Source organism: Protopterus annectens, chromosome 4.part0 (assembly GCF_019279795.1).
Source record: "Protopterus annectens isolate FY-2018-M chromosome 4.part0, PAN1.0, whole genome shotgun sequence".
NCBI lineage: Eukaryota > Metazoa > Chordata > Ceratodontiformes > Protopteridae > Protopterus > Protopterus annectens.
The window spans coordinates 904,255,224-904,276,160 of record NC_056733.1 but is presented as its reverse complement, the minus strand read 5'-3'; the positions used below and the strand labels follow the sequence as shown (position 1 = coordinate 904,276,160).

The 20,937-nt window shown below is 38.5% G+C and overlaps 1 protein-coding gene across 1 annotated transcript in view; it reads left to right on the top strand.

The window, feature by feature from the left end:
- DEPDC5 (DEP domain containing 5, GATOR1 subcomplex subunit) overlaps positions 1-20,937 on the top strand; it is a 2,513,958-nt gene that overhangs the window by 814,145 nt on the left and 1,678,876 nt on the right. The window lies entirely within an intron of this gene.

The following is a 20,937-nucleotide window of genomic DNA, read 5'->3' as shown; positions in this document are numbered from 1 at the left end:
TTCTCTCTAAGTATACCATGAGCCTGTTTTTCCCCTAACTTCATATTGCAATCCCTATTTATATTAGACTAACTTACCTTTAATTTCTCTATAAACTGTCTAAACTTTCTCTGAATATTAAACAGTCATATAACATACATCGATCCTTAACCATTGCTTTTATATTATGTCTAATCTGTTATAATTATTTAAACTGCAGATGGTTTTGTTTTATTTTTGAAGATTGTAAAATTATGGTTCTTTGTTTCTTAATAATATGGAGCTTTACTCCCTGTGCTTCCCCTGAAAATGGGCTTCTACACAGTCAGACTTTCCTGGTAATCAAATGTTAACAAACAAACAAACAAACAAATAAATAAATAAATAAATAAATAAATAAATAAATAAATAAATTACGTGTAAATCACTGGGCCCACAGTAAGCAGCATGTCTTCAATACATGTAAATCAGAGGGTACAGAGTAAGCAGCATGCCATTAGTATGTGTAAATCTCTGTGTAGACAGTATGCAAAATGCCATTAGTAAGTGTAAACCCCTGATACACAGTATGCAGCATGTCGTCAGTAAGTTTAAATCGCTGGGTACACTGTAAGCAGTATGTCTTTAATACATGTAAAACACAGGGTATAGAGTAAGCAGCATGTCATTAGTACATGCAAATCACTGGGTACACGGTAAGCAACATGCCAGTAGTATGTGTAAATCTCTGTGTACACAGTAAGCAACATGCCATTAGTATGTGTAAATCTCTGGGTACACAGGTACACAGTAAGCAACATGCCATTAGTATGTGTAAATCTCTGGGTACACAGTAAGCAACATGTCATTAGTATGTGTAAATCTCTGGGTACACAGTAAGCAGCATGTCGTTAGTATGTGTAAATTTCTGGGTATACAGTAAGCAATATGCCATTAGTATGTGTAAATCTCTGGGTATACAGTAAGCAACATGCCATTAGTATGTGTAAATCTCTGGGTACACTGTAAGCAGCATGACATTAGTATGTGTAAATCTCTGGGTACACAGTAAGCAACATGCCATTAGTATGTGTAAGTCACAGGGCACACATTATGCAGCATGTCATCAGTATGTGTACATCTCTGGGCAAGCAGTAAGCAGAGTGTCATTAGTATGTATAAATCACTGCGTACACCGTAAGTGGTGTGTCATTAGTATGTGTAAATCTCTAGGTGCACAGTAAGCAGCATGTCATTAGTTTGTGTAAATCAGTGGGTGCACATTAAGCAACATGTCATTCGTATGTGTAAATCTCTAGGTACACAGTAAGCAGTGTGTCATTAGTATGTGTAAATCTCTAGGTACACAGTAAACAGTGTGTCATTAGTATGTGTAAACCTCTAGGTACACAGTAAACAGTGTGTCATTAGTATGTGTAAATCTCTAGGTACACAATAAACAGTGTGTCATTAGTATGTATAAATCTCTGGGTACACAGTAAACAGCATGTGATTAGTATATGTAAATCACTGAATAAACAGTAAGTAGTTTGCCATTAGTATGTGAAAGTCACAGAGTACATAGTAAACAGCATTTCATTAGTATGTATAAGTCACTGGGTACATTAAGCAGCTTGTCATTAGTTTATGTAAATCACTGGGTACACAGTAAGCAGCATATCATTGGTATGTGTAAATCAGTGGGTACACATTAAGCAGCATGTCATTAGTATGTGTAAATCACTAGGAACACAGTAAACAGTGTGTCATTAGTATGTGTAAATCTCTAGGTACACAATAAACAGTGTGTCATTAGTATGTTTAAATCTCTGGGTACACAGTAAACAGCATGTGATTAGTATATGTAAATCACTGAATAAACAGTAAGTAGTTTGTCATTAGTATGTGAAAGTCACAGAGTACATAGTAAACAGCATTTCATTAGTATGTATAAGTCACTGGGTACATTAAGCAGCTTGTCATTAGTTTATGTAAATCACTGGATACACAGTAAGCAGCATGTCATTGGTATGTGTAAATCAGTGCGTACACATTAAGCAGCATGTCATTAGTACATGTAAATGACTAGGTACACAGTAAGCAGTGTGTCATTAGTATGTGTAAATGTCTAGGTACACATTAAGCAGGATGTCATTAGTATGTGTAAATCTCTATTTACACAGTAAACAGTGTTTCATTAGTATGTGTAAATCTCTAGGTACACAGTAAGTGGTGTGTCATTAGTATGTGTAAATCACTGGGACACAGTAAGCAAGGTGTCATTATTATGTGTAAATCACTGGGTACACCATAAGTGGTGTGTCATTAGTTTGTGTAAATCTCTGGGTACACAATATGCAGCATATCATTAGTATGTGTAAGTCACTGGGTACACAGTAAGCAGTATGTCATTAGTATGTGTAAATCACTGGGTACACAGTAAGCATGTCATTAGTATGTGTAAATCAGAGAACACACAGTTAGCAGTGTGTCATTAGTATGTGTACATCTCTAGGTACACAGTAAGCAGCATGTCATTAGTATATGTAAATCACTGGGTGCACATTAAGCAGCATGTGATTAGTATATGTAAATCACTGAATAAACAGTAAGTAGTTTGTCTATAGTATGTGAAAGTCACAGAGTACATAGTAAACAGCATTTCATTAGTATGTATAAGTCACTTGGTACGTTAAGCAGCATGTCACTGGTATGTGTAAATCAGTGGGTACTCATTAAGCAGTATGTCATTAGTATGCGTAAGTCTCTAGGTACACAGTAAGCCGTTTGTCATTAGTATGTGTAAATTTCTAGGCACACATTAAGCAGCATGTCATTAGTATGTGTAAATCTCTAGGTACACAGTAAACAGTGTCTCATTAGTATTTGTAACTCTCTAGGTACACAGTAAGCAGTATGTCATTAGTATGTGTAAATCACTGTGTATGCAGTAAGCACTATGCCATTAGTATGTGTAAATCTCTAGGTACACAGTAAGCAGCATGTCATTAGTGTGTGTAAATCAATGGGTACTCCTTAAGCAGCATGTCATTAGTATGTGTAAATCACAGAACACAGAGTTAGCAGTGTGCCATTAGTATGTGTAAATTACTGGGTACACAGTAGGCAGCATGTCATTAGTATGTGTAAATCACTGGATACACATTAAGGAGCATGTCATTAGTATGTGTAAATCACAGAACACACAGTTAGCAGAGTGTCATTAGTATGTGTAAATCTCTAGGTACACAGTAAGCATCATGTCATTAGTATATGTAAATCACTGAATAAACAATAAGCAGTTTGTCATTAGTATGTGAAAGTCACAGAGTACATAGTAAACATTATTTCATAAGTATGTATAAGTCACAGGGTACATTAAGTAGCTTGTCATTAGTTTATGTAAATCACTGGGTACGCAGTAAGCAGCATGTCATTAGTATGTGTAAATTACCAGGTACACAGTAAGCAGTGTGTCATTAGTATGTGTAAATGTCTAGGTACACATTAAGCAGGATGTCATTAGTATGTGTAAATCTCTAGTTACACAGTAAACAGTGTGTCATTAGTATGTGTAAATCTCTAGGTACACAGTAAGTGGTGTGTCATTAGTATGTGTAAATCACTGGGACACTGTAAGCAAGGTGTCATTATTATGTGTAAGTCACTGGGTACACCATAAGTGGTGTGTCATTAGTTTGTGTAAATCTCTGGGTACACATTATGCAGCATATCATTAGTATGTGTAAGTCACTGGGTACACATTAAGCAGTATGCCATTAGTATGTGTAAATCACTGGGTACACAGTAAGCATGTCATTAGTATGTGTAAATCAGAGAACACACCGTTAGCAGTGTGTCATTAGTATGTGTAAATCTCTAGGTACACAGTAAGCAGCATGTCATTAGTATATATAAATCACTGGGTGCACATTAAGCAGCATGTGATTAGTATATGTAAATCACTGAATAAACAGTAAGCAGTTTGTTTATAGTATGTGAAAGTCACAGAGTACATAGTAAACAGCATTTCATTAGTATGTATAAGTCACTTGGTACATTAAGCAGTATGTCACTGGTATGTGTAAATCAGAGGGTACTCATTAAGCAGTATGTCATTAGTATGTGTAAGTCTCTAGGTACACAGTAAGCTGTGTGTCATTAGTATGTGTAAATTTCTAGGCACACATTAAGCAGCATGTCATTAGTATGTGTAAATCTCTAGGTATACAGTAAACAGTGTCTCAGTATTTGTAACTCTCTAGGTACACAGTAAGCAGTATGTCATTAGTATGTGTAAATCACTGTGTACGCAGTAAGCACTATGCCATTAGTATGTGTAAATCTCTAGGTACACAGTAAGCAGCATGTCATTAGTGTGTGTAAATCAATGGGTACACATTAAGCAGCATGTCATTAGTATGTGTAAATCACAGAACACAGAGTTAGCAGTGTGTCATTAGTATGTGTAAATTACTGGGTACACAGTAAGCAGCATGTCATTAGTATGTGTAAATCACTAGGTACACAGTAGGCAGCATGTCATTAGTATGTGTAAATCACTGGGTACACATTAAGGATCATGTCATTAGTATATGTAAATCACAGAACACACAGTTAGCAGTGTGTCATTAGTATGTGTAAATCTCTAGGTACACAGTAAGCAGCATGTCATTAGTATATGTAAATCACTGAATAAACAATAAGCAGTTTGTCATTAGCATGTGAAAGTCACAGAGTACATAGTAAACAGTATTTCATTAGTATGTATAAGTCACAGGGTACATTAAGTAGCTTGTCATTAGTTTATGTAAATCACTGGGTACACAGTAAGCAGCATGTCATTAGTATGTGTAAATCACTACGTTCACATTAAGCAGCATGTCATTAGTATGCATAAATCTCTAGGTACACAGTATGCAGTGTGCCATTAGTATGTGTAAATCTCTAGGTACACAGTAAGCGGTGTGTCATTAGTATGTGTAAATCTCTAGGTACACAGTATGCAGTGTGTCATTACTATGTGTAAATCTCTAGGTACACAGTAAGTTGTGTGTGATTAGTATGTGTAAATCACTGGGAACACAGTAAGCAAGGTGTCATTAGTATGTGTAAATCACTGGGTATACCGTAAGTGGTGTGTCATTAGTTTTTGTATATCTTTGGGTACACAGTATGCAGCATGTCATTAGTATGTGTAAATCACTGGGTACACAGTAAGCAGCATGTCATTAGTATGTGTAAATCACTGGGTACACAGTAAGCATGTCAGTAGTATGTGTAAATCAGAGAACACACAGCTGTGTGTCATTAGTTTGTGTAAATCTCTAGTTACACAGTAATCAGTGTGTCATTAGTATGTGTAAATCACAGAACACACAGCAGTGTGTCGTTAGTTTATGTAAATCACTGGGTACACAGTAAACAGAGTATCATTAGTATGTGTAAATGTCTAGGTACACAGTCAACAGCGTTTCATTAATATGTTTAATTAACTAGGTACAGAGTAAGCAGCATGTCATTAGTATGTGTAAATTACTGGGTATGTAGTAAGCAGAGAGTCATTATTATAACATATATTATAACATACACACAGCTTTTTACCACCTATAAAATTATCCAGCATTCATCTGCCCTTGCAGCACTAAAAGCCATTCTACACAACTATGTCCCCAGTGAGCATAAACTCCTTTCTGTCTACAGAGCTGTCAAATCTGCTGGGCATTGTGTGTACTTATACAAGGTTTCTAAGGCCTGCAACTCCTTACCTGTATCTAGCAAGTCAATATCCTCCCTCCCATCTTTAAAAACACTCTGACAGACGTTCTAGCTAAAATCTGGCTTTGTTCTTGCTCAAAACCAGGATAAACTATATCCCTAAATGTGAACAAGTACCTTTTCATTCCTTATACCTCCTTACTCTGCCTTCTTCACTTACTTTCTCAGTGCTGTCTAAGACACTTCTCTGACTTTCTCTCTAAGTATACCATAAGCCTGTTTTCCCCTAACTTCATATTGCAATCCCTATTTATATTAGACTAACTTACCTTTAATTTCTCTATAAACTGTCTAAACTTTCTCTGAATATTAAACAGTCATATAACATATATCGGTCCTTAACCATTGCTTTTATATTATGTCTAATTTGTTATAATTATTTAAACTGCAGATGGTTTTGTTTTATTTCTGCAGATTGTAAAATTATGGTTCTTTGTTTCTTAATAATATGGAGCTTTTCTCCCTATGCCTCCCCTGAAAATGGGCTTCTACACAGTCAGACTTTCCTGGTAATCAAATGTTAATAAATAAATAAATTATGCGTAAATCACTGGGCCCACAGTAAGCAGCATGTCTTTAATACATGTAAATCACAGGGTACAGAGTAAGCAGCATGTCATTAGTATGTGTAAATCTCTGTGTACACAGTATGCAAATGCCATTAGTTTGTGTAAACCCCTGGTACACAGTATGCAGCATGTCATCAGTATGTTTAAATCACTGGGTACACTGTAAGCAGTATGTCTTTAATACATGTAAAACACAGGGTACAGAGTAAGCAGCATGTCATTAGTATGTGTAAATCACTGAATACACAGTAAACAGAGTGTCATTAGTATGGGCAAATCACTGGGTACACAGTAAGCAACATGCCATTAGTATTTGTAAATCTCTGTGTACACAGTAAGCAACATGTCATTAGTATGTGTAAATCTCTGGGTACACAGTAAGCAACATGCCATTAGTATGTGTAAATCTCTGGGTACACAGTAAGCAACATGCCATTAGTATGAGTAAATCTCTGGGTACACTGTAAGCAGCATGTCATTAGTATGTATAGATCACTGGGTGCACAGTAAGCAACATGCCATTAGTATGTGTAAGTCACAGGGCACACATTATGCAGCATGTGATGAGTATGTGTAAATCTCTGGTTAAGCAGTAAGCAGAGTGTTATTAGTATGTGTAAATCTCTGGGTACACAGTAAAGAGTGTGTCACTGGTATGTGTAAATCTCTAGATACACAGTAAGCAGTGTGTCATTAGTATGTGTAAATCTCTGGGTACACAGTAAGCAGTGTGTCATTAGTATGCGTAAATCACTGAGTACATTGTAAGCAGTGTCATTAGTATGTGTAAATCAGTGGGTGCACTGTAAGCAGAGTATCACTAGTATGTGTTATTCTCTGGGTACAAAGTAAGCAGCATGTCATTAATATGTGCAAATCAGTGGGTACACTGTAAGCAGAGTGTCACTAGTATGTGTAAACTTCTGGGTATACAGTAAACAGTGTGACATTAGTATGTGTAAATCAGGGGGTACACTGTAAGCAGAGTGTCACTCGTATGTGTTATTCTCTGGGTACACAGTAAGCAGCACATCATTAGTATGTGTAAATCACTGAGTACATTGCAAGCAGTGCCATTAGTATATGGAAATTGCAGGAAGAAGTAAGCCCTGTGTCATTAGTATGTGAAGGTCATAGAGTACATAGTATGTGCAAATCACTGGCTACATTAAGCACCTTGTCACTGTATATGTAAATCTCTGGGTACACAGTAAACAGTGTGTCATTAGTATGCATAAATCTTTAGGTACACAGTAAGCAGCATGTTGTTAGTATGTGGAAATCACTGGGTTGACCATAAGTAGAGTGTCATTAGGATGTGTAAATCAGTGGGTACACTATATGCAGACTGTCACTAGTGTGTGTAAATCACTGGGTGCACAATAAACAGAGGGTCATCAGTATGTGTAAAACACTGAGTACACATTAAGCAGCATGTCATTATTATGTGTAAATGACTGGGTACAGATTATGCAGCATGTCAGTATGTGTAAATCTCTGGGTATACAGTATGCAGCATGTCATTATTATGTGTTAATCACTGCATACACAGTAAGCAGAGTGTCATTAGTATGTGTAAATCTCTGGGTACACAGTAAGCAGCCTGTCATTAGCACATGTAAATCACCGAGTATGCAGTATGCAGCATGCCATTAATATGTGTTAATCACTGCATACACAGTAAGCAGAGTGTCATTAGTATGTGTAAATCTCTGGGTACACAGTAAGCAGCATGTCATTAGCACATGTAAATCACTGGGTATGCAGTATGCAGCATGTCATTAGTATGTGTTAATCACTGCATATACAATAAGCAGAGAGTCATTAGTATGTGTAAAACACTAAGTACACATTAAGCAGCATGTCATTAGTATGTGTAAATGACTGGGTACAGAGTGTGTAAATCTCTGGGTACACAGTAAGCAGAATGTCATCAGTATGTTTAAATCACTGGGTACAAATAAGCAGCAATCATTAGTATGTGTAAATCACTGGGTATGCAGTAAGCAGCATGTCATTAGCATGTATATGTCACTGTGTATACAATAAGCAGCAAGTCATTAGTATGTGTACATCTCTGGGTACTTTAAGCAGCATGCCATTAGTTTAGTAAATCACTAGGTACACAGTAAGCAGTGTGCCATTAGTATGTGTAAATCTGTAGGTACACAGTAAGCAGTGTGTCATTAGTATATGTAAAACACTGAGTGGACACTGTAACATGTTATTGATATGTGTAAAACACTGGGTACACATTAAGCAGCATCTCATTGGTATGTGTAAATCACTGGGTAAACAGTAAGCAGAATGTCATTACTATGTGTAAAACACTGAGTACACATTAAGCAGCTATGTAAATCATTAGGTTCAATGAAAGCAGCATGTCATTAGTATGTGTAAATCAATACGTACACAGTAAGTAGAGGAGTGTCACTAGTATGTGTAAATTACTAGGTTCACATTAAGCATGTCATTAGTATATGTAAATCACTCAGTACAGAGTATGCAGTATGTCATTAGTATGTGTAAATCACTGGATACACAGTAAGCAGCATCTCATTAGTATGTGTAAATCTCTAAGTACACAGTAAGCAGCATGTCATTGGTATGTGTAAATCACTGGGTACACACTTAGCAGCATATCATTAGTTTGTGTAAATCACTGAATAAGCAGCAAGCAGTTTGTCATTAGCATGTGTAATTCTGGGTACTTAGTAAGCAGAGTGTGATAAGTATATGTAAAGCACAGGAGAAAGTAAGCCCTGTGTCATTAGTATGTGAAAATCACAGAGTACATAGTAAACAGCATTTTATTAGTATGTATAAATCAGTGGGTACATTAAGCAGCATGTCATTAGTTTATGTAAATAACTGGCTACACGGTAAACAGTGTGTCATTAGTATGTGTAGTTTCTAGGTGCACAGTAAGTATTGTGTCATTAGTATGTGTAAGTCTCTGGGTACACAGTAAGCAACTTGTCATTAGTATGTGTAAATCCCTGGTACACAGTATGCAGCATGTCATCAGTATATTTAAATCACCAGGTACACAGTAAGCAGCATGTCATTAGTATGTGTAAATCACTGGGCACACAGTAAGCAGGGTGTCATTAGCATGTGTAATTCACTGGGTACACAGAAAGCTGAATGCCATTATTATATGTAATATACTGTCTGCAAAGTAAGAAGAGTATCAGTGTGTATAAATCTCAGGTTACAAAGTAAGCTGCATGTCATCAGCATGTGTAAATCTCTGGGTACACAGTAAGTAGGGTATCATTAGTATGTGTACATTACTGGGTACACAGTATACTGCATGTTATTAGTATGTGTAAAACACTGGGAAAACAGCATCTAGCATGTCATTAGTATGTGTAAATCATGTGGTACACAGTAAGTAGAGTGTCATTGGTATGTGTAACTCTGGGTACAGTCTAAGTAGAGTGTCACTAGTATGTGTAAATAACTGGGTACACAGTAAGCAGCATGTCATTAGTATGTGTAAATCACTGCATACACTGTAACCAGAGTGTCAGTAGTATGTGTAAATCACTGGGTACAGAGTAAGCGGCATGTCATTAGTATATGTAAATCACTGGGTTCACAATAAGCAACATTTCATTAGTATGTATAAACCTCTGGGTACACAGTATGCAGCATGTCACTAGTATGTGTAAATCTCTGAGTATACAGTAAGCAGCATGTCATTAGTATGTGTAAATCACTGGGTACACAGTAAGCAGCATGTCATTAGTATGTGTAAATCACTGGGTACACAGTAAGCAGCATGTCATTAGTATGTGTAAATCACTGGGTACACAGTAAGCAGCATGTCATTAGTATGTGTAAATCACTGGATACACAGTAAGCAGCATGCCATTAGTATGTGTAATGCACTGGGTACACAGTAAGCAGCATGTCATTAGTATGTGTAAATCACTGGGTACACAGTAAGCAGCATGTCATTAGTATGTGTAAATCACTGGGTACACAGTAAGCAGCATGTCATTAGTATGTGTAAATCACTGGGTACACAGTAAGCAGCATGTCATTAGAATGTGTAAATCACTGGGTACACAGTAAGCAGCATGTCATTAGTATGTGTAAATCACTGGGTACACTGTAAGCAGCATGTCATTAGTATGTGTAAATCACTGGGTACACAGTAAGTAAAGTGTCATTAGTGTGTGTAAATCACTGGGTAGACATTGTGCAGCATGTCATTAGCATGTCATGTCATTGGTATGTGTAACTCTCTGGCTACACAGTAAATAGAATGTCATTAGTATGTGTAAATCATTGGGTACACTGTAATCAGAGTGTCATTAGTATGTGTAAATCACTGGGTACACAGTAAGCAAGGTGTCGTTAGTATGTGTAAATCTCTGAGAAGACATTTAGCAGCATGTCATCTATATCTGTAAATCACTGGGTACACTGTAAGGACAGCATCACTATTATGTGTAAATCATGGGTATATAGTATGCAGCATGTCATTAGCATGTGTATGTCACTAGGTACACAATATGCATCATGTCATTAGTAGGTGTAAATCTCTGAGTACACTGTTAGTGGAGTATTACTAGTATGTGTAAATCACTGGGTACACAATATGCAGGTTGTCATTAGTATGTGTAAATCACTGGGTACACTGGAAGCAGAGTGTCAATATTATGTGTAAATCACTGGGTACACAGTAAGCAGCATTCTTTAATATGTGCAAACCTCTGGGTACACAGTAAGCAGCATGTCATTAGTACTGTATGTGTAAATCTCAGGGTATACACTAAGTAGCGTGTCATTAGTATGTGTTAATCTCTTGGTATACACTAAGTAGTATGTCATTTGTATGTGTAAATCACTGGATACACTGTAAGTAGACTGTCACTAGTATATGTAAATCACTGGGTACACAATATGCAGCTTGTCATTAGTATGTATAAATCTCTGGGTACACAGTAAGCAGCATGTCATTAATATGTATAAATCACTGGATACACAGTAAATAGTGTCATTAGTATGTGTAAATTACTGGGTACACATTATGCAGCATGTCATTAGCATGTGATGTCACTGGTATGAGTAACTTCGGCTACACAGTAAATAGACTGTCATTAGTATATGTAAATCCCTTGATACACTGTAAGCAGACGACTATCACTAGTATATGTAAATCACTGGGTACACTGTAAGCAGACTTACATTAGTATATATAAACCACTAGGTACACTGTAAGGCTATCACTAGTATATGTAAATCACTGGGTACTCTGTAAGCAGACTATCATTAGTATATGTAAATCACTGGGTATGCTGTAGGCAGACTATCACTAGTATATGTAAATAACTTGGCACGCTGTAAGCAGACTATCATTAGTATATGTAAATCACTTGGTACACTGTAAGCAGACTATCACTAGTATATGTAAATCACTGAGTACACTGTAAGCAGACAATCATTAGTATATGTAAATCACTTGGTACACTGTAAGCAGACTATCATTAGTATATGTAAATCACGGGGTGCGCTGTAAACAGGCTATCATTAGTATATGTAAATCACTTGGTACACTGTAAGCAGGCTATCACTAGTATATGTAAATCACTGGGTACACTGTAAGTAGACTAGCATTAGTATATGTAAATCACTGGTTATGCTGTAAGCAGACTATCATTAGTATATGTAAATCACTTGGTACACTGTAAGCAGACTATCATTAGTATATGTAAATCACTGGGTACGTTGTAAGCAGACTATCACTAGTATATGTAAATCACTGGGTACACTGTAAGTAGACTAGCATTAGTATATGTAAGTCACTGGTTATGCTGTAAGCAGACTATCATTAGTATATGTAAATCACTTGGTACACTGTAAGCAACCTATCACTAGTATATGTAAATCACTGGGTACACTGCAAGCAGACTATCATTTGTATATGTAAATCACTGGGTACACTGTAAGCAGATTATCACTAGTATGTGTAAATCACTGGGTACACAGTATCTGGCATTTTTATTTTATTTTAAGTTTACTGACTGGGGAAGTCCACTGGGCCAAGAAGAGCCCATTTTTGGTGGAGGCCTGAGGAGAAAAGCTCCACAACAATTGCAAGTTACATTTCACATGTTACAAAAGGACATAGTTTATACAGCTAATCAAACATTTACAGATAGGCTCCATGATATTTGCAATTGGGTTGCCACAAATAAGAATAGAAATGGGATAGGCAATGCTGTTTGCAGATTGTTTGAGGAAGGTGGGTGGAAGGTTGTCAGGTGCATTGCGACAGGGTTTGAGTTTGAGAAGAAGTCTTTTTTATAGTGCTTGTGGGGATGGGCTTGAGGCAGAAGGATGTGGAGGAAGGTTGATAATTGGGGTGGTGGTTGGGGCAGGAGGGGGTGGTGGTGGAGGAGGGGAGGTGGGAAGGATGCTGATAGTTTAGCTATGCAGTCTATGAAGAATGATTTGAACTGGCTGGCTGTTTCAAGGTTGGAGAGGTTGGGGTCTGGGCAGGGGTTTTCTTTGTTGCCAGGATGCAGCATGGATGAGATGGAGTCCCAGAATGTTTTGGGATTTGTTGAGTGCAAGGACTGGAGTTTGGAGTAGTGGACCTTGTGGTCTTTAATTATTATTTTTTTTGCTGAGTTTTGTAGTTGCTTATACTCTAGGAGGTTGTTGGGGGTTATTATGTTTTTGATATTGCTTCCATTTTTTGTCCCTTTGGTGCAAGGCTAGTTTAGTATCTTTTGATAACCATGGGCAAGGATTGGTTTTAATGCGTTTGGTTTGAGTGGGGGCTTGTTGATTGAGAAGGGTTAGGGATGAGTGGTTAAAGTAAGAAATGGCATCATCTAGAGGAAGGGTTTTGGAGGGGACCAGTCAGTATGCTTTAAGGTTTCGGAGAAAGTTAGAGGGTTGAAAGATTAGAGGTTGTGGGTTTGGATGTAGTGGTGTTGTTTATGCAGTGGAGATGGGAGACGGTTGGTGAAGGCTGATAGGTGATCACTGAGAGGGTCAGGTAATGTTCCGGCTTTGGTGATAAGGTTTGGGTGGGTTGTTAGGATCCGGTCAATGATGGTACCAGAGGTACCATCTTTATTTGTTCTGGGTGGAGATTGTATTAGTTGGGAGAAGTTGTACAGGTTGATTGTGTGGGATGGGGCATCAGAGTTAATAGTGTTCCAGTTGATGTATGTATCACCGAGTATATAGGTTTCATTTTTTATATTGGAGTAGAAACAAGACAGGATGTTTTCAAGAGTTTTGATATTATCACCAGGGGGAATATAGAAGGCAGCAATACATATGGACTTGTGTTTGTTTATTTTTAGTAAACCTATTATAATTTCAGCATTGACAAAGGTTGGTATTTTATTGGAGTAGGGAGTTATGGTATTGGGAGGTGGGGTAGATTATTACTACTCCACCTGCTTTTTTGTGGGCTCTGTCATTGTGAATGATTTGGAAAATTGTGGTAGGATTTTGCTATCTTTTATATAGGTTTTCAGCCAGGTTTCACAAACGGTGGTAATGTCGGGGTGGTTATGGCAGAGCCAGGCATGGAGGTTAGGGAGTTTGTTTTTAGGCTTTGTGCATTAAGTGCTGTAAGGCGAATGGACTTTAGGTTTGTGGGTTGAGTGGAGGGTTTGGTGAGATTGATGTTAGGGATGGGTCTGGGGTTGGGGTGGATGTTGCCAGCTAGTGAGAGAAAGATGTGGTGGAGTAGAAGAGTGAGGCAGTGTGTTGGGCAAGGGTAGCTTGGGTTGTGTGGGTGTAGTGATTTTCTGGTACCACATTTAAGAGGGGAGTACAGGGGGGTTGGGTTGGGAGCAGTTTTGGTTTGAAAAAATAGATTGGGTTAGAGGTAAAGAGTTCATGTGAGATGGATGAGTAGGATGGGAAGTGAGGTTGATGGTAAGATGTAGTGGAGTGTGTGTAAGAGTTATGACAAGGGTTGGGAAAAAGTGTGAGATAGGTAAGAGAAGAGAGAGAGATTAGTAGGGCAAATGGAGTTATAGGCAGAGATGTTATGTAGAGCATTGTAGGAGGGGTAGATGTTTGCAGTGATGTAGCTCTACAGGTGGGGGGTTTGGCTTAGGTGTATTGTGATTGGAGAGGTGTTGGGTGGGGAGGAGTCAGGAGATGTATAAAAGTACAGGTAGTGGGGCGGGTGAAATTTGGGGGCCGGGTAGGGGAGTGGAGTGAGCCCGAAGAGCAAATGGAGCAGGTCACACCTTCTAGGAGGAGCAGCAGTCACAAACAGAAAATAATCAGTGAGAAGATTAGCAACTACAGAAATAGGGAAGCCTATTGTTTTGTGTGAATGTTACCTTTCATAGGTTCATAGGTTCATAGGTTGGTACTAGGCTATCAGCCCTAGGGCCTATACAAGCCTAGCCATAACAATTCCCTGGCTATTTCTTCCCACATTATTTACTTTCCTGGACCCCTGTCTAGCAGGGCGACTGACGTGATCCCTGGGGTGAATTTCCTTTCTCCCATCCAATCGTCTAGGTTCCTCTTGAAGAGGTCCAAAGAGGCACTCTGCTTGACATGTATGGGCAATCTATTCCAGAGTCTGGAGAGTCTCTGGGTCAGGAAACTATCCCTCCAGCATGTTTTGTTTATTGTGATGACAAGGTTTAGATCCCTGGAGCGTGTAGCTCTGAGGGATTGGGATTTCTTTAAGTGTAGCATGTCCAACAGCTCTGGGTTTGACATGGCCTTGTATGTTAAGCAGAGATCGCCTCTGAGTAGACGATATGCGACAGAGTATGTTTGTTTTTATTATTTATGCACCAATGGGGAGCTGCAGTTCACTGAGAAGTAGGAAAATAATGTAGTTATGCCAGGGGTTTTAGAAAGGAACATGCAATAAATTATGACTCAACAGAGTACTAATTAAAAAAGAATGGAATATGGTATAAGCAAGTACACTACTGGACTACTGGGGATTCCTATGAAGCAATGGCAGAAAAGCTAAGTCAATATGTCATTAGTATGTGTAAATCGCTGGGTACACAGTAAGTAGAGTGTCATTATAATGTGTAAATGTCTGGGTACACAGTAAGTAGAGTGTCATTAGTATGTGCAAATCTCTGGGTATACAATAATCAGAATGCCATTAGTATATTTAAATTGCAGCGTAAAGTGTTATTAGTGTGTGAAAGCCACAGAGTACATAGTAAGTAGAATGTTATTAATATGTGTATATCAGTGGGTACACAGTAAGCAGTGTCGTTAGTATGTGTAAATCACTAGGTAAACATTAAACAGCATGTCAGTATGTGCAAATGATTGGGCATTCCGTCAACAGTGTGTCATTGGCATGCTTAAAAGACTGGGTGCACAGCAAGCAGCATGTTATCAGTATGCTTAAAATACTGGGTACACAGTAGGGAGAGTGTTAGTATATGTAAATCACTAGGAACACAGTAAGCAGTGCATCATTAGTATGTATAAATCACTGGGTACACAGTAAGCATGTCAGTAGTATGTGTAAATCTATGAGTACACAGTAAGCAGTGTGTCATTAGTATGTGTAAATCACTGGGTACACAGTAAGCATGTCATTAGTATGTGTAAAGCAATGGGTACACAGTAAGCAGTGTGTCATTAGTATGTGTAAATCACTGGGTACACAGTAAGCAGTGTGTCATTAATATGTGTAAAACACTGGGTACACAGTAAGCATGTCGTTAGTATGTGTAAATCAATGGGTACACAGTTAGCAGTGTGTCATTAGTATGTGTAAATCACTAGGTACACAGTAACTAACATGTCATTAGTATGTGTAAATCACTGGGTACACAGTAAGCATGTCATTAGTATATGTAAATCACTGGATACACAGTAAGCAGCATGTCATTAGTATGTTTAAATCACTGGGTACACAGTAAGCAGTGTGTCATTAATATGTGTAAAACACTGGGTACACAGTAAGCATGTCGTTAGTATGTGTAAATCAATGGGTACACAGTTAGCAGTGTGTCATTAGTATGTGTAAATCACTAGGTACACAGTAACTAACATGTCATTAGTATGTTTAAATCACTGGGTACACAGTAAGCAGTGTGTCATTGGTATGTGTAAATCAATGGGTACACAGTAAGCAACATGTCATTAGTATGTGTAAATCACTGGGTACACAGTAAGCAGTGTGTCATTAGTATGTTTAAATCACATGATACACAGTCAGAGTGTCATTACTATACTTAAAATACTGTGACGTGACTTAGTGTGATGGAGATGAATTCCCATTTTAGCAGATTATTATACTAAGTGTATTCTTTGATGTTTTTTAACTAGTTAAGTCTTTCATGTTGTGTATGTAATTACTTTTTTACATTTCCTGCATTTGCACCACAGACTTTATAACAACCTGTTTTTCTGTCGTACTGATTATTTGTGGCAGCATCATTTTCTGTTGCAGCCCAGATATAATCGTTTCTCTGAGAGTGCAGTCACACATAGAAAACTGGCAGACTCACATTTGTGTTACGCTGACTGTTCTTACTAGAATTTTATTATTTTTGCCTGTCAAGGACATTATGGATGTTGCAATGGCTCCAAAATGGAAATATGAATCACGACTAAGTGAGACCAAACATAAACTACCTCCTCTTTTGGGCCAAAAAGATCTCCCCTTTTCTATCCCAGCCAGCCAGAGCAGCCATTGGCAAAGGAGTTCTCCTTTCTCAAATTGAATATGAGCTCCAATTATTTGGTTCTGAATCAAAGAAAAACATAGCCACACTACAGACTATCTCTAACAGCATCTGACGATTCATTACAGACTCACCTCTCTGTGAGCATCACTATATCACCGTAGAAAAAGCCAAATGCTGACCCATAAAACAAAGATCTAACCTACTTTTAGGATCCCAAATCTACAAACTACTCCAACTCAACACATTTACTCCCCTTGCAGCTAGACTTCCTGAAAAACCTGAGACACTACTCACAAGCCATAACAGCTCTCATTACCCCTAGATTCAAACTCCACAGCACTGCACATGCTCTGTCACACCAACTCTCAATACCCATAGAACCAAACTTCACAGCACTGCACATGCTCTGTTACACCAACTCTCATTACCCCTAGAGCCAAACTCCACGGCACTGCACATCCTCTGCAACCTACTCTTTGGCAAGCTCTCCCAATCGACCTAAAGGAAATCAGCATTTACACAACATTCAGACTGCAACTCAAAAAGCACTTCTTCATCCAAGCCAAATGTTCCTGCTTCAACACAATCACCTAACCCATGTCCTTTCTGAGTCTCTTCTCCTGTCTCGATATTCACAGAAGATTGACCCACTTTAGAAACTAATGTATATATTGTACATTACACACTATGCTTGATTGTGCATTGCACTGTGCTTGTTCACTGGAATGTATATACACAGTTTTTCTGTCTAGTCTGAATTATTCTGTTATTGCTTACATTTCTTTACTTTTTGTTTGTGAAATGTTTTCATATTCACATAGGCTGATCACTATTGATCAGTGTAATACCCTGGTAAACAAATATAAATGAATTATGGAAGGGGAAGGTACAGTGCATCAAAACTAGGTGTTTATCAGCCTGAACTAGACAACACAAATGAGCATTCCTTCACATAATCCTGGAATAAACTACAAGGTCCAGCACTGAATCCTATGTGTAGCAGCTATCTTGGCTGGCTGCTCTAGGCTTTGATTTCTATGTGATGTAGCCTTCATATGGAGGTAATCCTGGAAGGTTGTCCTCTTCTCATGGTAGACCTTTTGTGGCACAGGAACATTCCTGACGGACTTAACTGTTGTTGTATTAGCTCTACATGTTCTGTTTGCCATTTTTACATCCTACTCCCAGGCTGTCCATGATGGTAAAAATCACTGGTCTGAGTTCAGGAATTAAGTTCTTCCACGTGTTGTTGTTTGCTGCAGTGTACTGCATAGATAATGCTAAAAGCCTTTAAAATAGCATTTGGAATTTAGAAATGGAATTATATGTGAGTGTAAATGAATTGAGCAACACCCAACACTTATGCACCTAGTATGTGTGTGTGTGTGTGTGTGTGTGTGTGTGTGTGTGTGTGTGTGTGTGTGTGTGTGTGTGTGTGTGTGTGTGTGTGTGTGTGTGTCTTTGGATGTGTTTTTTGTACATGCGGGTGTGCTTTGTGCATATGTGTGATGATGTGTGTGCCTGCACACACTTACATGTTTTTGTATGTGTGTGTATGTGTACAGTTCATAGGCTCATAGAAGATTACTAGGCTAATGGCTCAAGAGCCCTTACAAACCTATCCGGTTTTACCCAAATTTTATCCAACTTTCTATCACTAGGGGAAAGATAACAAGGGTCAGCAAGTGAGGGTCTGACAATTTTTACAGACTGCCTTTGTCCATAAGGGACATGGGCACCACCCCAGGAGTGAATTTGTGATTTCCCATCCATTGGTCCAGGTTGCGCTTGAAGATGGTCAGGGAAGGGTTCTGCTTCATGTGAATAGGAAGCCTATTCCCCAGGAAGGGCAATCTCTGGAACACATATCTGTCTCCCCGGCATGATCGATTCCTGTCAGAGATCACGTTTAGATCCTTGGAGATGGTAACCATTGTGTAATTAGTTTTGTGAATATACAGCATTTCCATCAGGGCTGGGTCAGAGACTACCTTGTAGGTTAGGCATAGATCACCCCTCAGTAATCAGTAGGAAACTGAATACAGTGATATGGCTTTTAATTGGTCCACATTTGACATGTTGGTTATACCCTGTAAATTTTTTTTTTTTTGTGAGAAATCTCTCAGGATGCTACAGGGGTACTATGACATCCTTAGATCTGGATGTCATGCCCTTACTTATAAGTTGAGCCACATAGAAGGATTTCCTCACCACCACAGACACATGATGGTCAAAGTTCAGATTACTATCTATCTGAGTACCCAGATCTCTCACCACTCGGTCTACTTTTAGGGGGTGCTTTCAATGTTGTAATTTGCAGGGGCATTTGATTTCCCAAAGGGTATTATTATCCATTTCTTCCCATTTAGTTTGAGGCCATGGCTCTGACACCAATCATTAGTCTGCATCTGACCTTTCCTGTAGGATATCAACATCATTTGGGGAGTCACTGATTGCCCCCGACTTGCAGTCATCAGCAAACTTGGTCAGTCAAAGGCCATCTACATATCCCAAACAGGAGGGGACCCAGCACTGAGCTTTGTGGCACTTCACTGGTGACAGGCATCTTGCTGAATCCATCTGGTGATGTAGAGGTTTATGTCCAACTTTGTGAGTTTATCTATAATACCAGAGTGGGGTATTGTGTCAAATGTCTTGGCCAGGTCAAGGTATTTGGTATGCACTGTCTTACCCTCATCCATGGCCTTGGTGACCTTTTCAAAGATGTCCACCAAACTGAGCAGGCAGGACCTGCCCTTGACAAAGTTGAACTAGGTTGGGTCTAAAGTCTGGAGATTTCCTATACCCTTTGTTAATCAGGTCCATGATCATGATATATATTTTCTTATATGTATTGTTGATATGGTTATTGTTATACGTTTTACATGTAGATATTTCATATAAGAACCTTATAGTATTTAATTGACTATCACATGGTTGGCTGGCTGTAATCATGTGATGGGTTTAGCTCCTATTTAAATGTGAATATTTTGATGGTTAAATTGTTTTAGTATTGAAGAAGGGTGTAAGCCTGAAAGCTTTGCTGTTTTACATTAAAGTTTTCTTCTCAACGCTGGTGTTTTCCATTTGACTATATGTAGTGCCAGCTACAGCCAATTCAGCACATTGATGAGTGCTTCTCTTAAGATTTCGGACATAATGAAAACTGCTTTCTGGTTATCCTTTACTTGGGAAGCTGTCTGAGTCTCGTATTTAACTTTTGAAGGCTTGACTAGCTCCTTAATTTGCCTGTTGAGATTATCGACGGATTTTTTTTCTCTGTTGTGTACCTCACACTTACTTCTAGACAAGAATTTCTTCTTTCTGTTGTATAGTCTATTTATGTCAGGGGTCTTCCAGGGTGACTTGTTTTTCCAGCTAGACCTGGGTTTAGTTTGGTCAGGCACTGCCATTTCTATTCAGTTCTTGAAATGGTTGTACAGGGCATTTATGTATACTTCTGCAATAGGCCTTTGCGTTTTAGGGGTTAGGAGGAGCTTTAAAATTACCTGTGCTATCATTTAGAGTTTTAAGGTTTGATGGGGGTTATACTATTACATTTATTTTAAAGGAGACTGATTTATGATCCAATCGTACCAATGAGGACATTACGCTGGGGGGGATGCAAAGCTCCCCCATGTTTGTGAGTACCATGTCGATAATATTTGAGCCCCTAATGGAAATGCAGACCAGCTGGTCCAGAGCATTTGCATGGACAAGGTCCAGGAATCTCTGAGCCTACATGTTAGTGGTCGTATATGTTTCCCAGTTCATGGAGGGGTAGTTAAAATCACCCCTGAGTAGTGTGTTGGGCTGAATGGTAAGTGATTCTAGTAACTTCAGGTATGTGGAATGGTTTTCATGGTTCATGGTTTGGGACCTGCAGCTAGCGATGATATGGTGGGAGATTTTGCCCATGGTCAGCTGGATGTGGAATAGCTCAAGTGAGTCATCGTGCT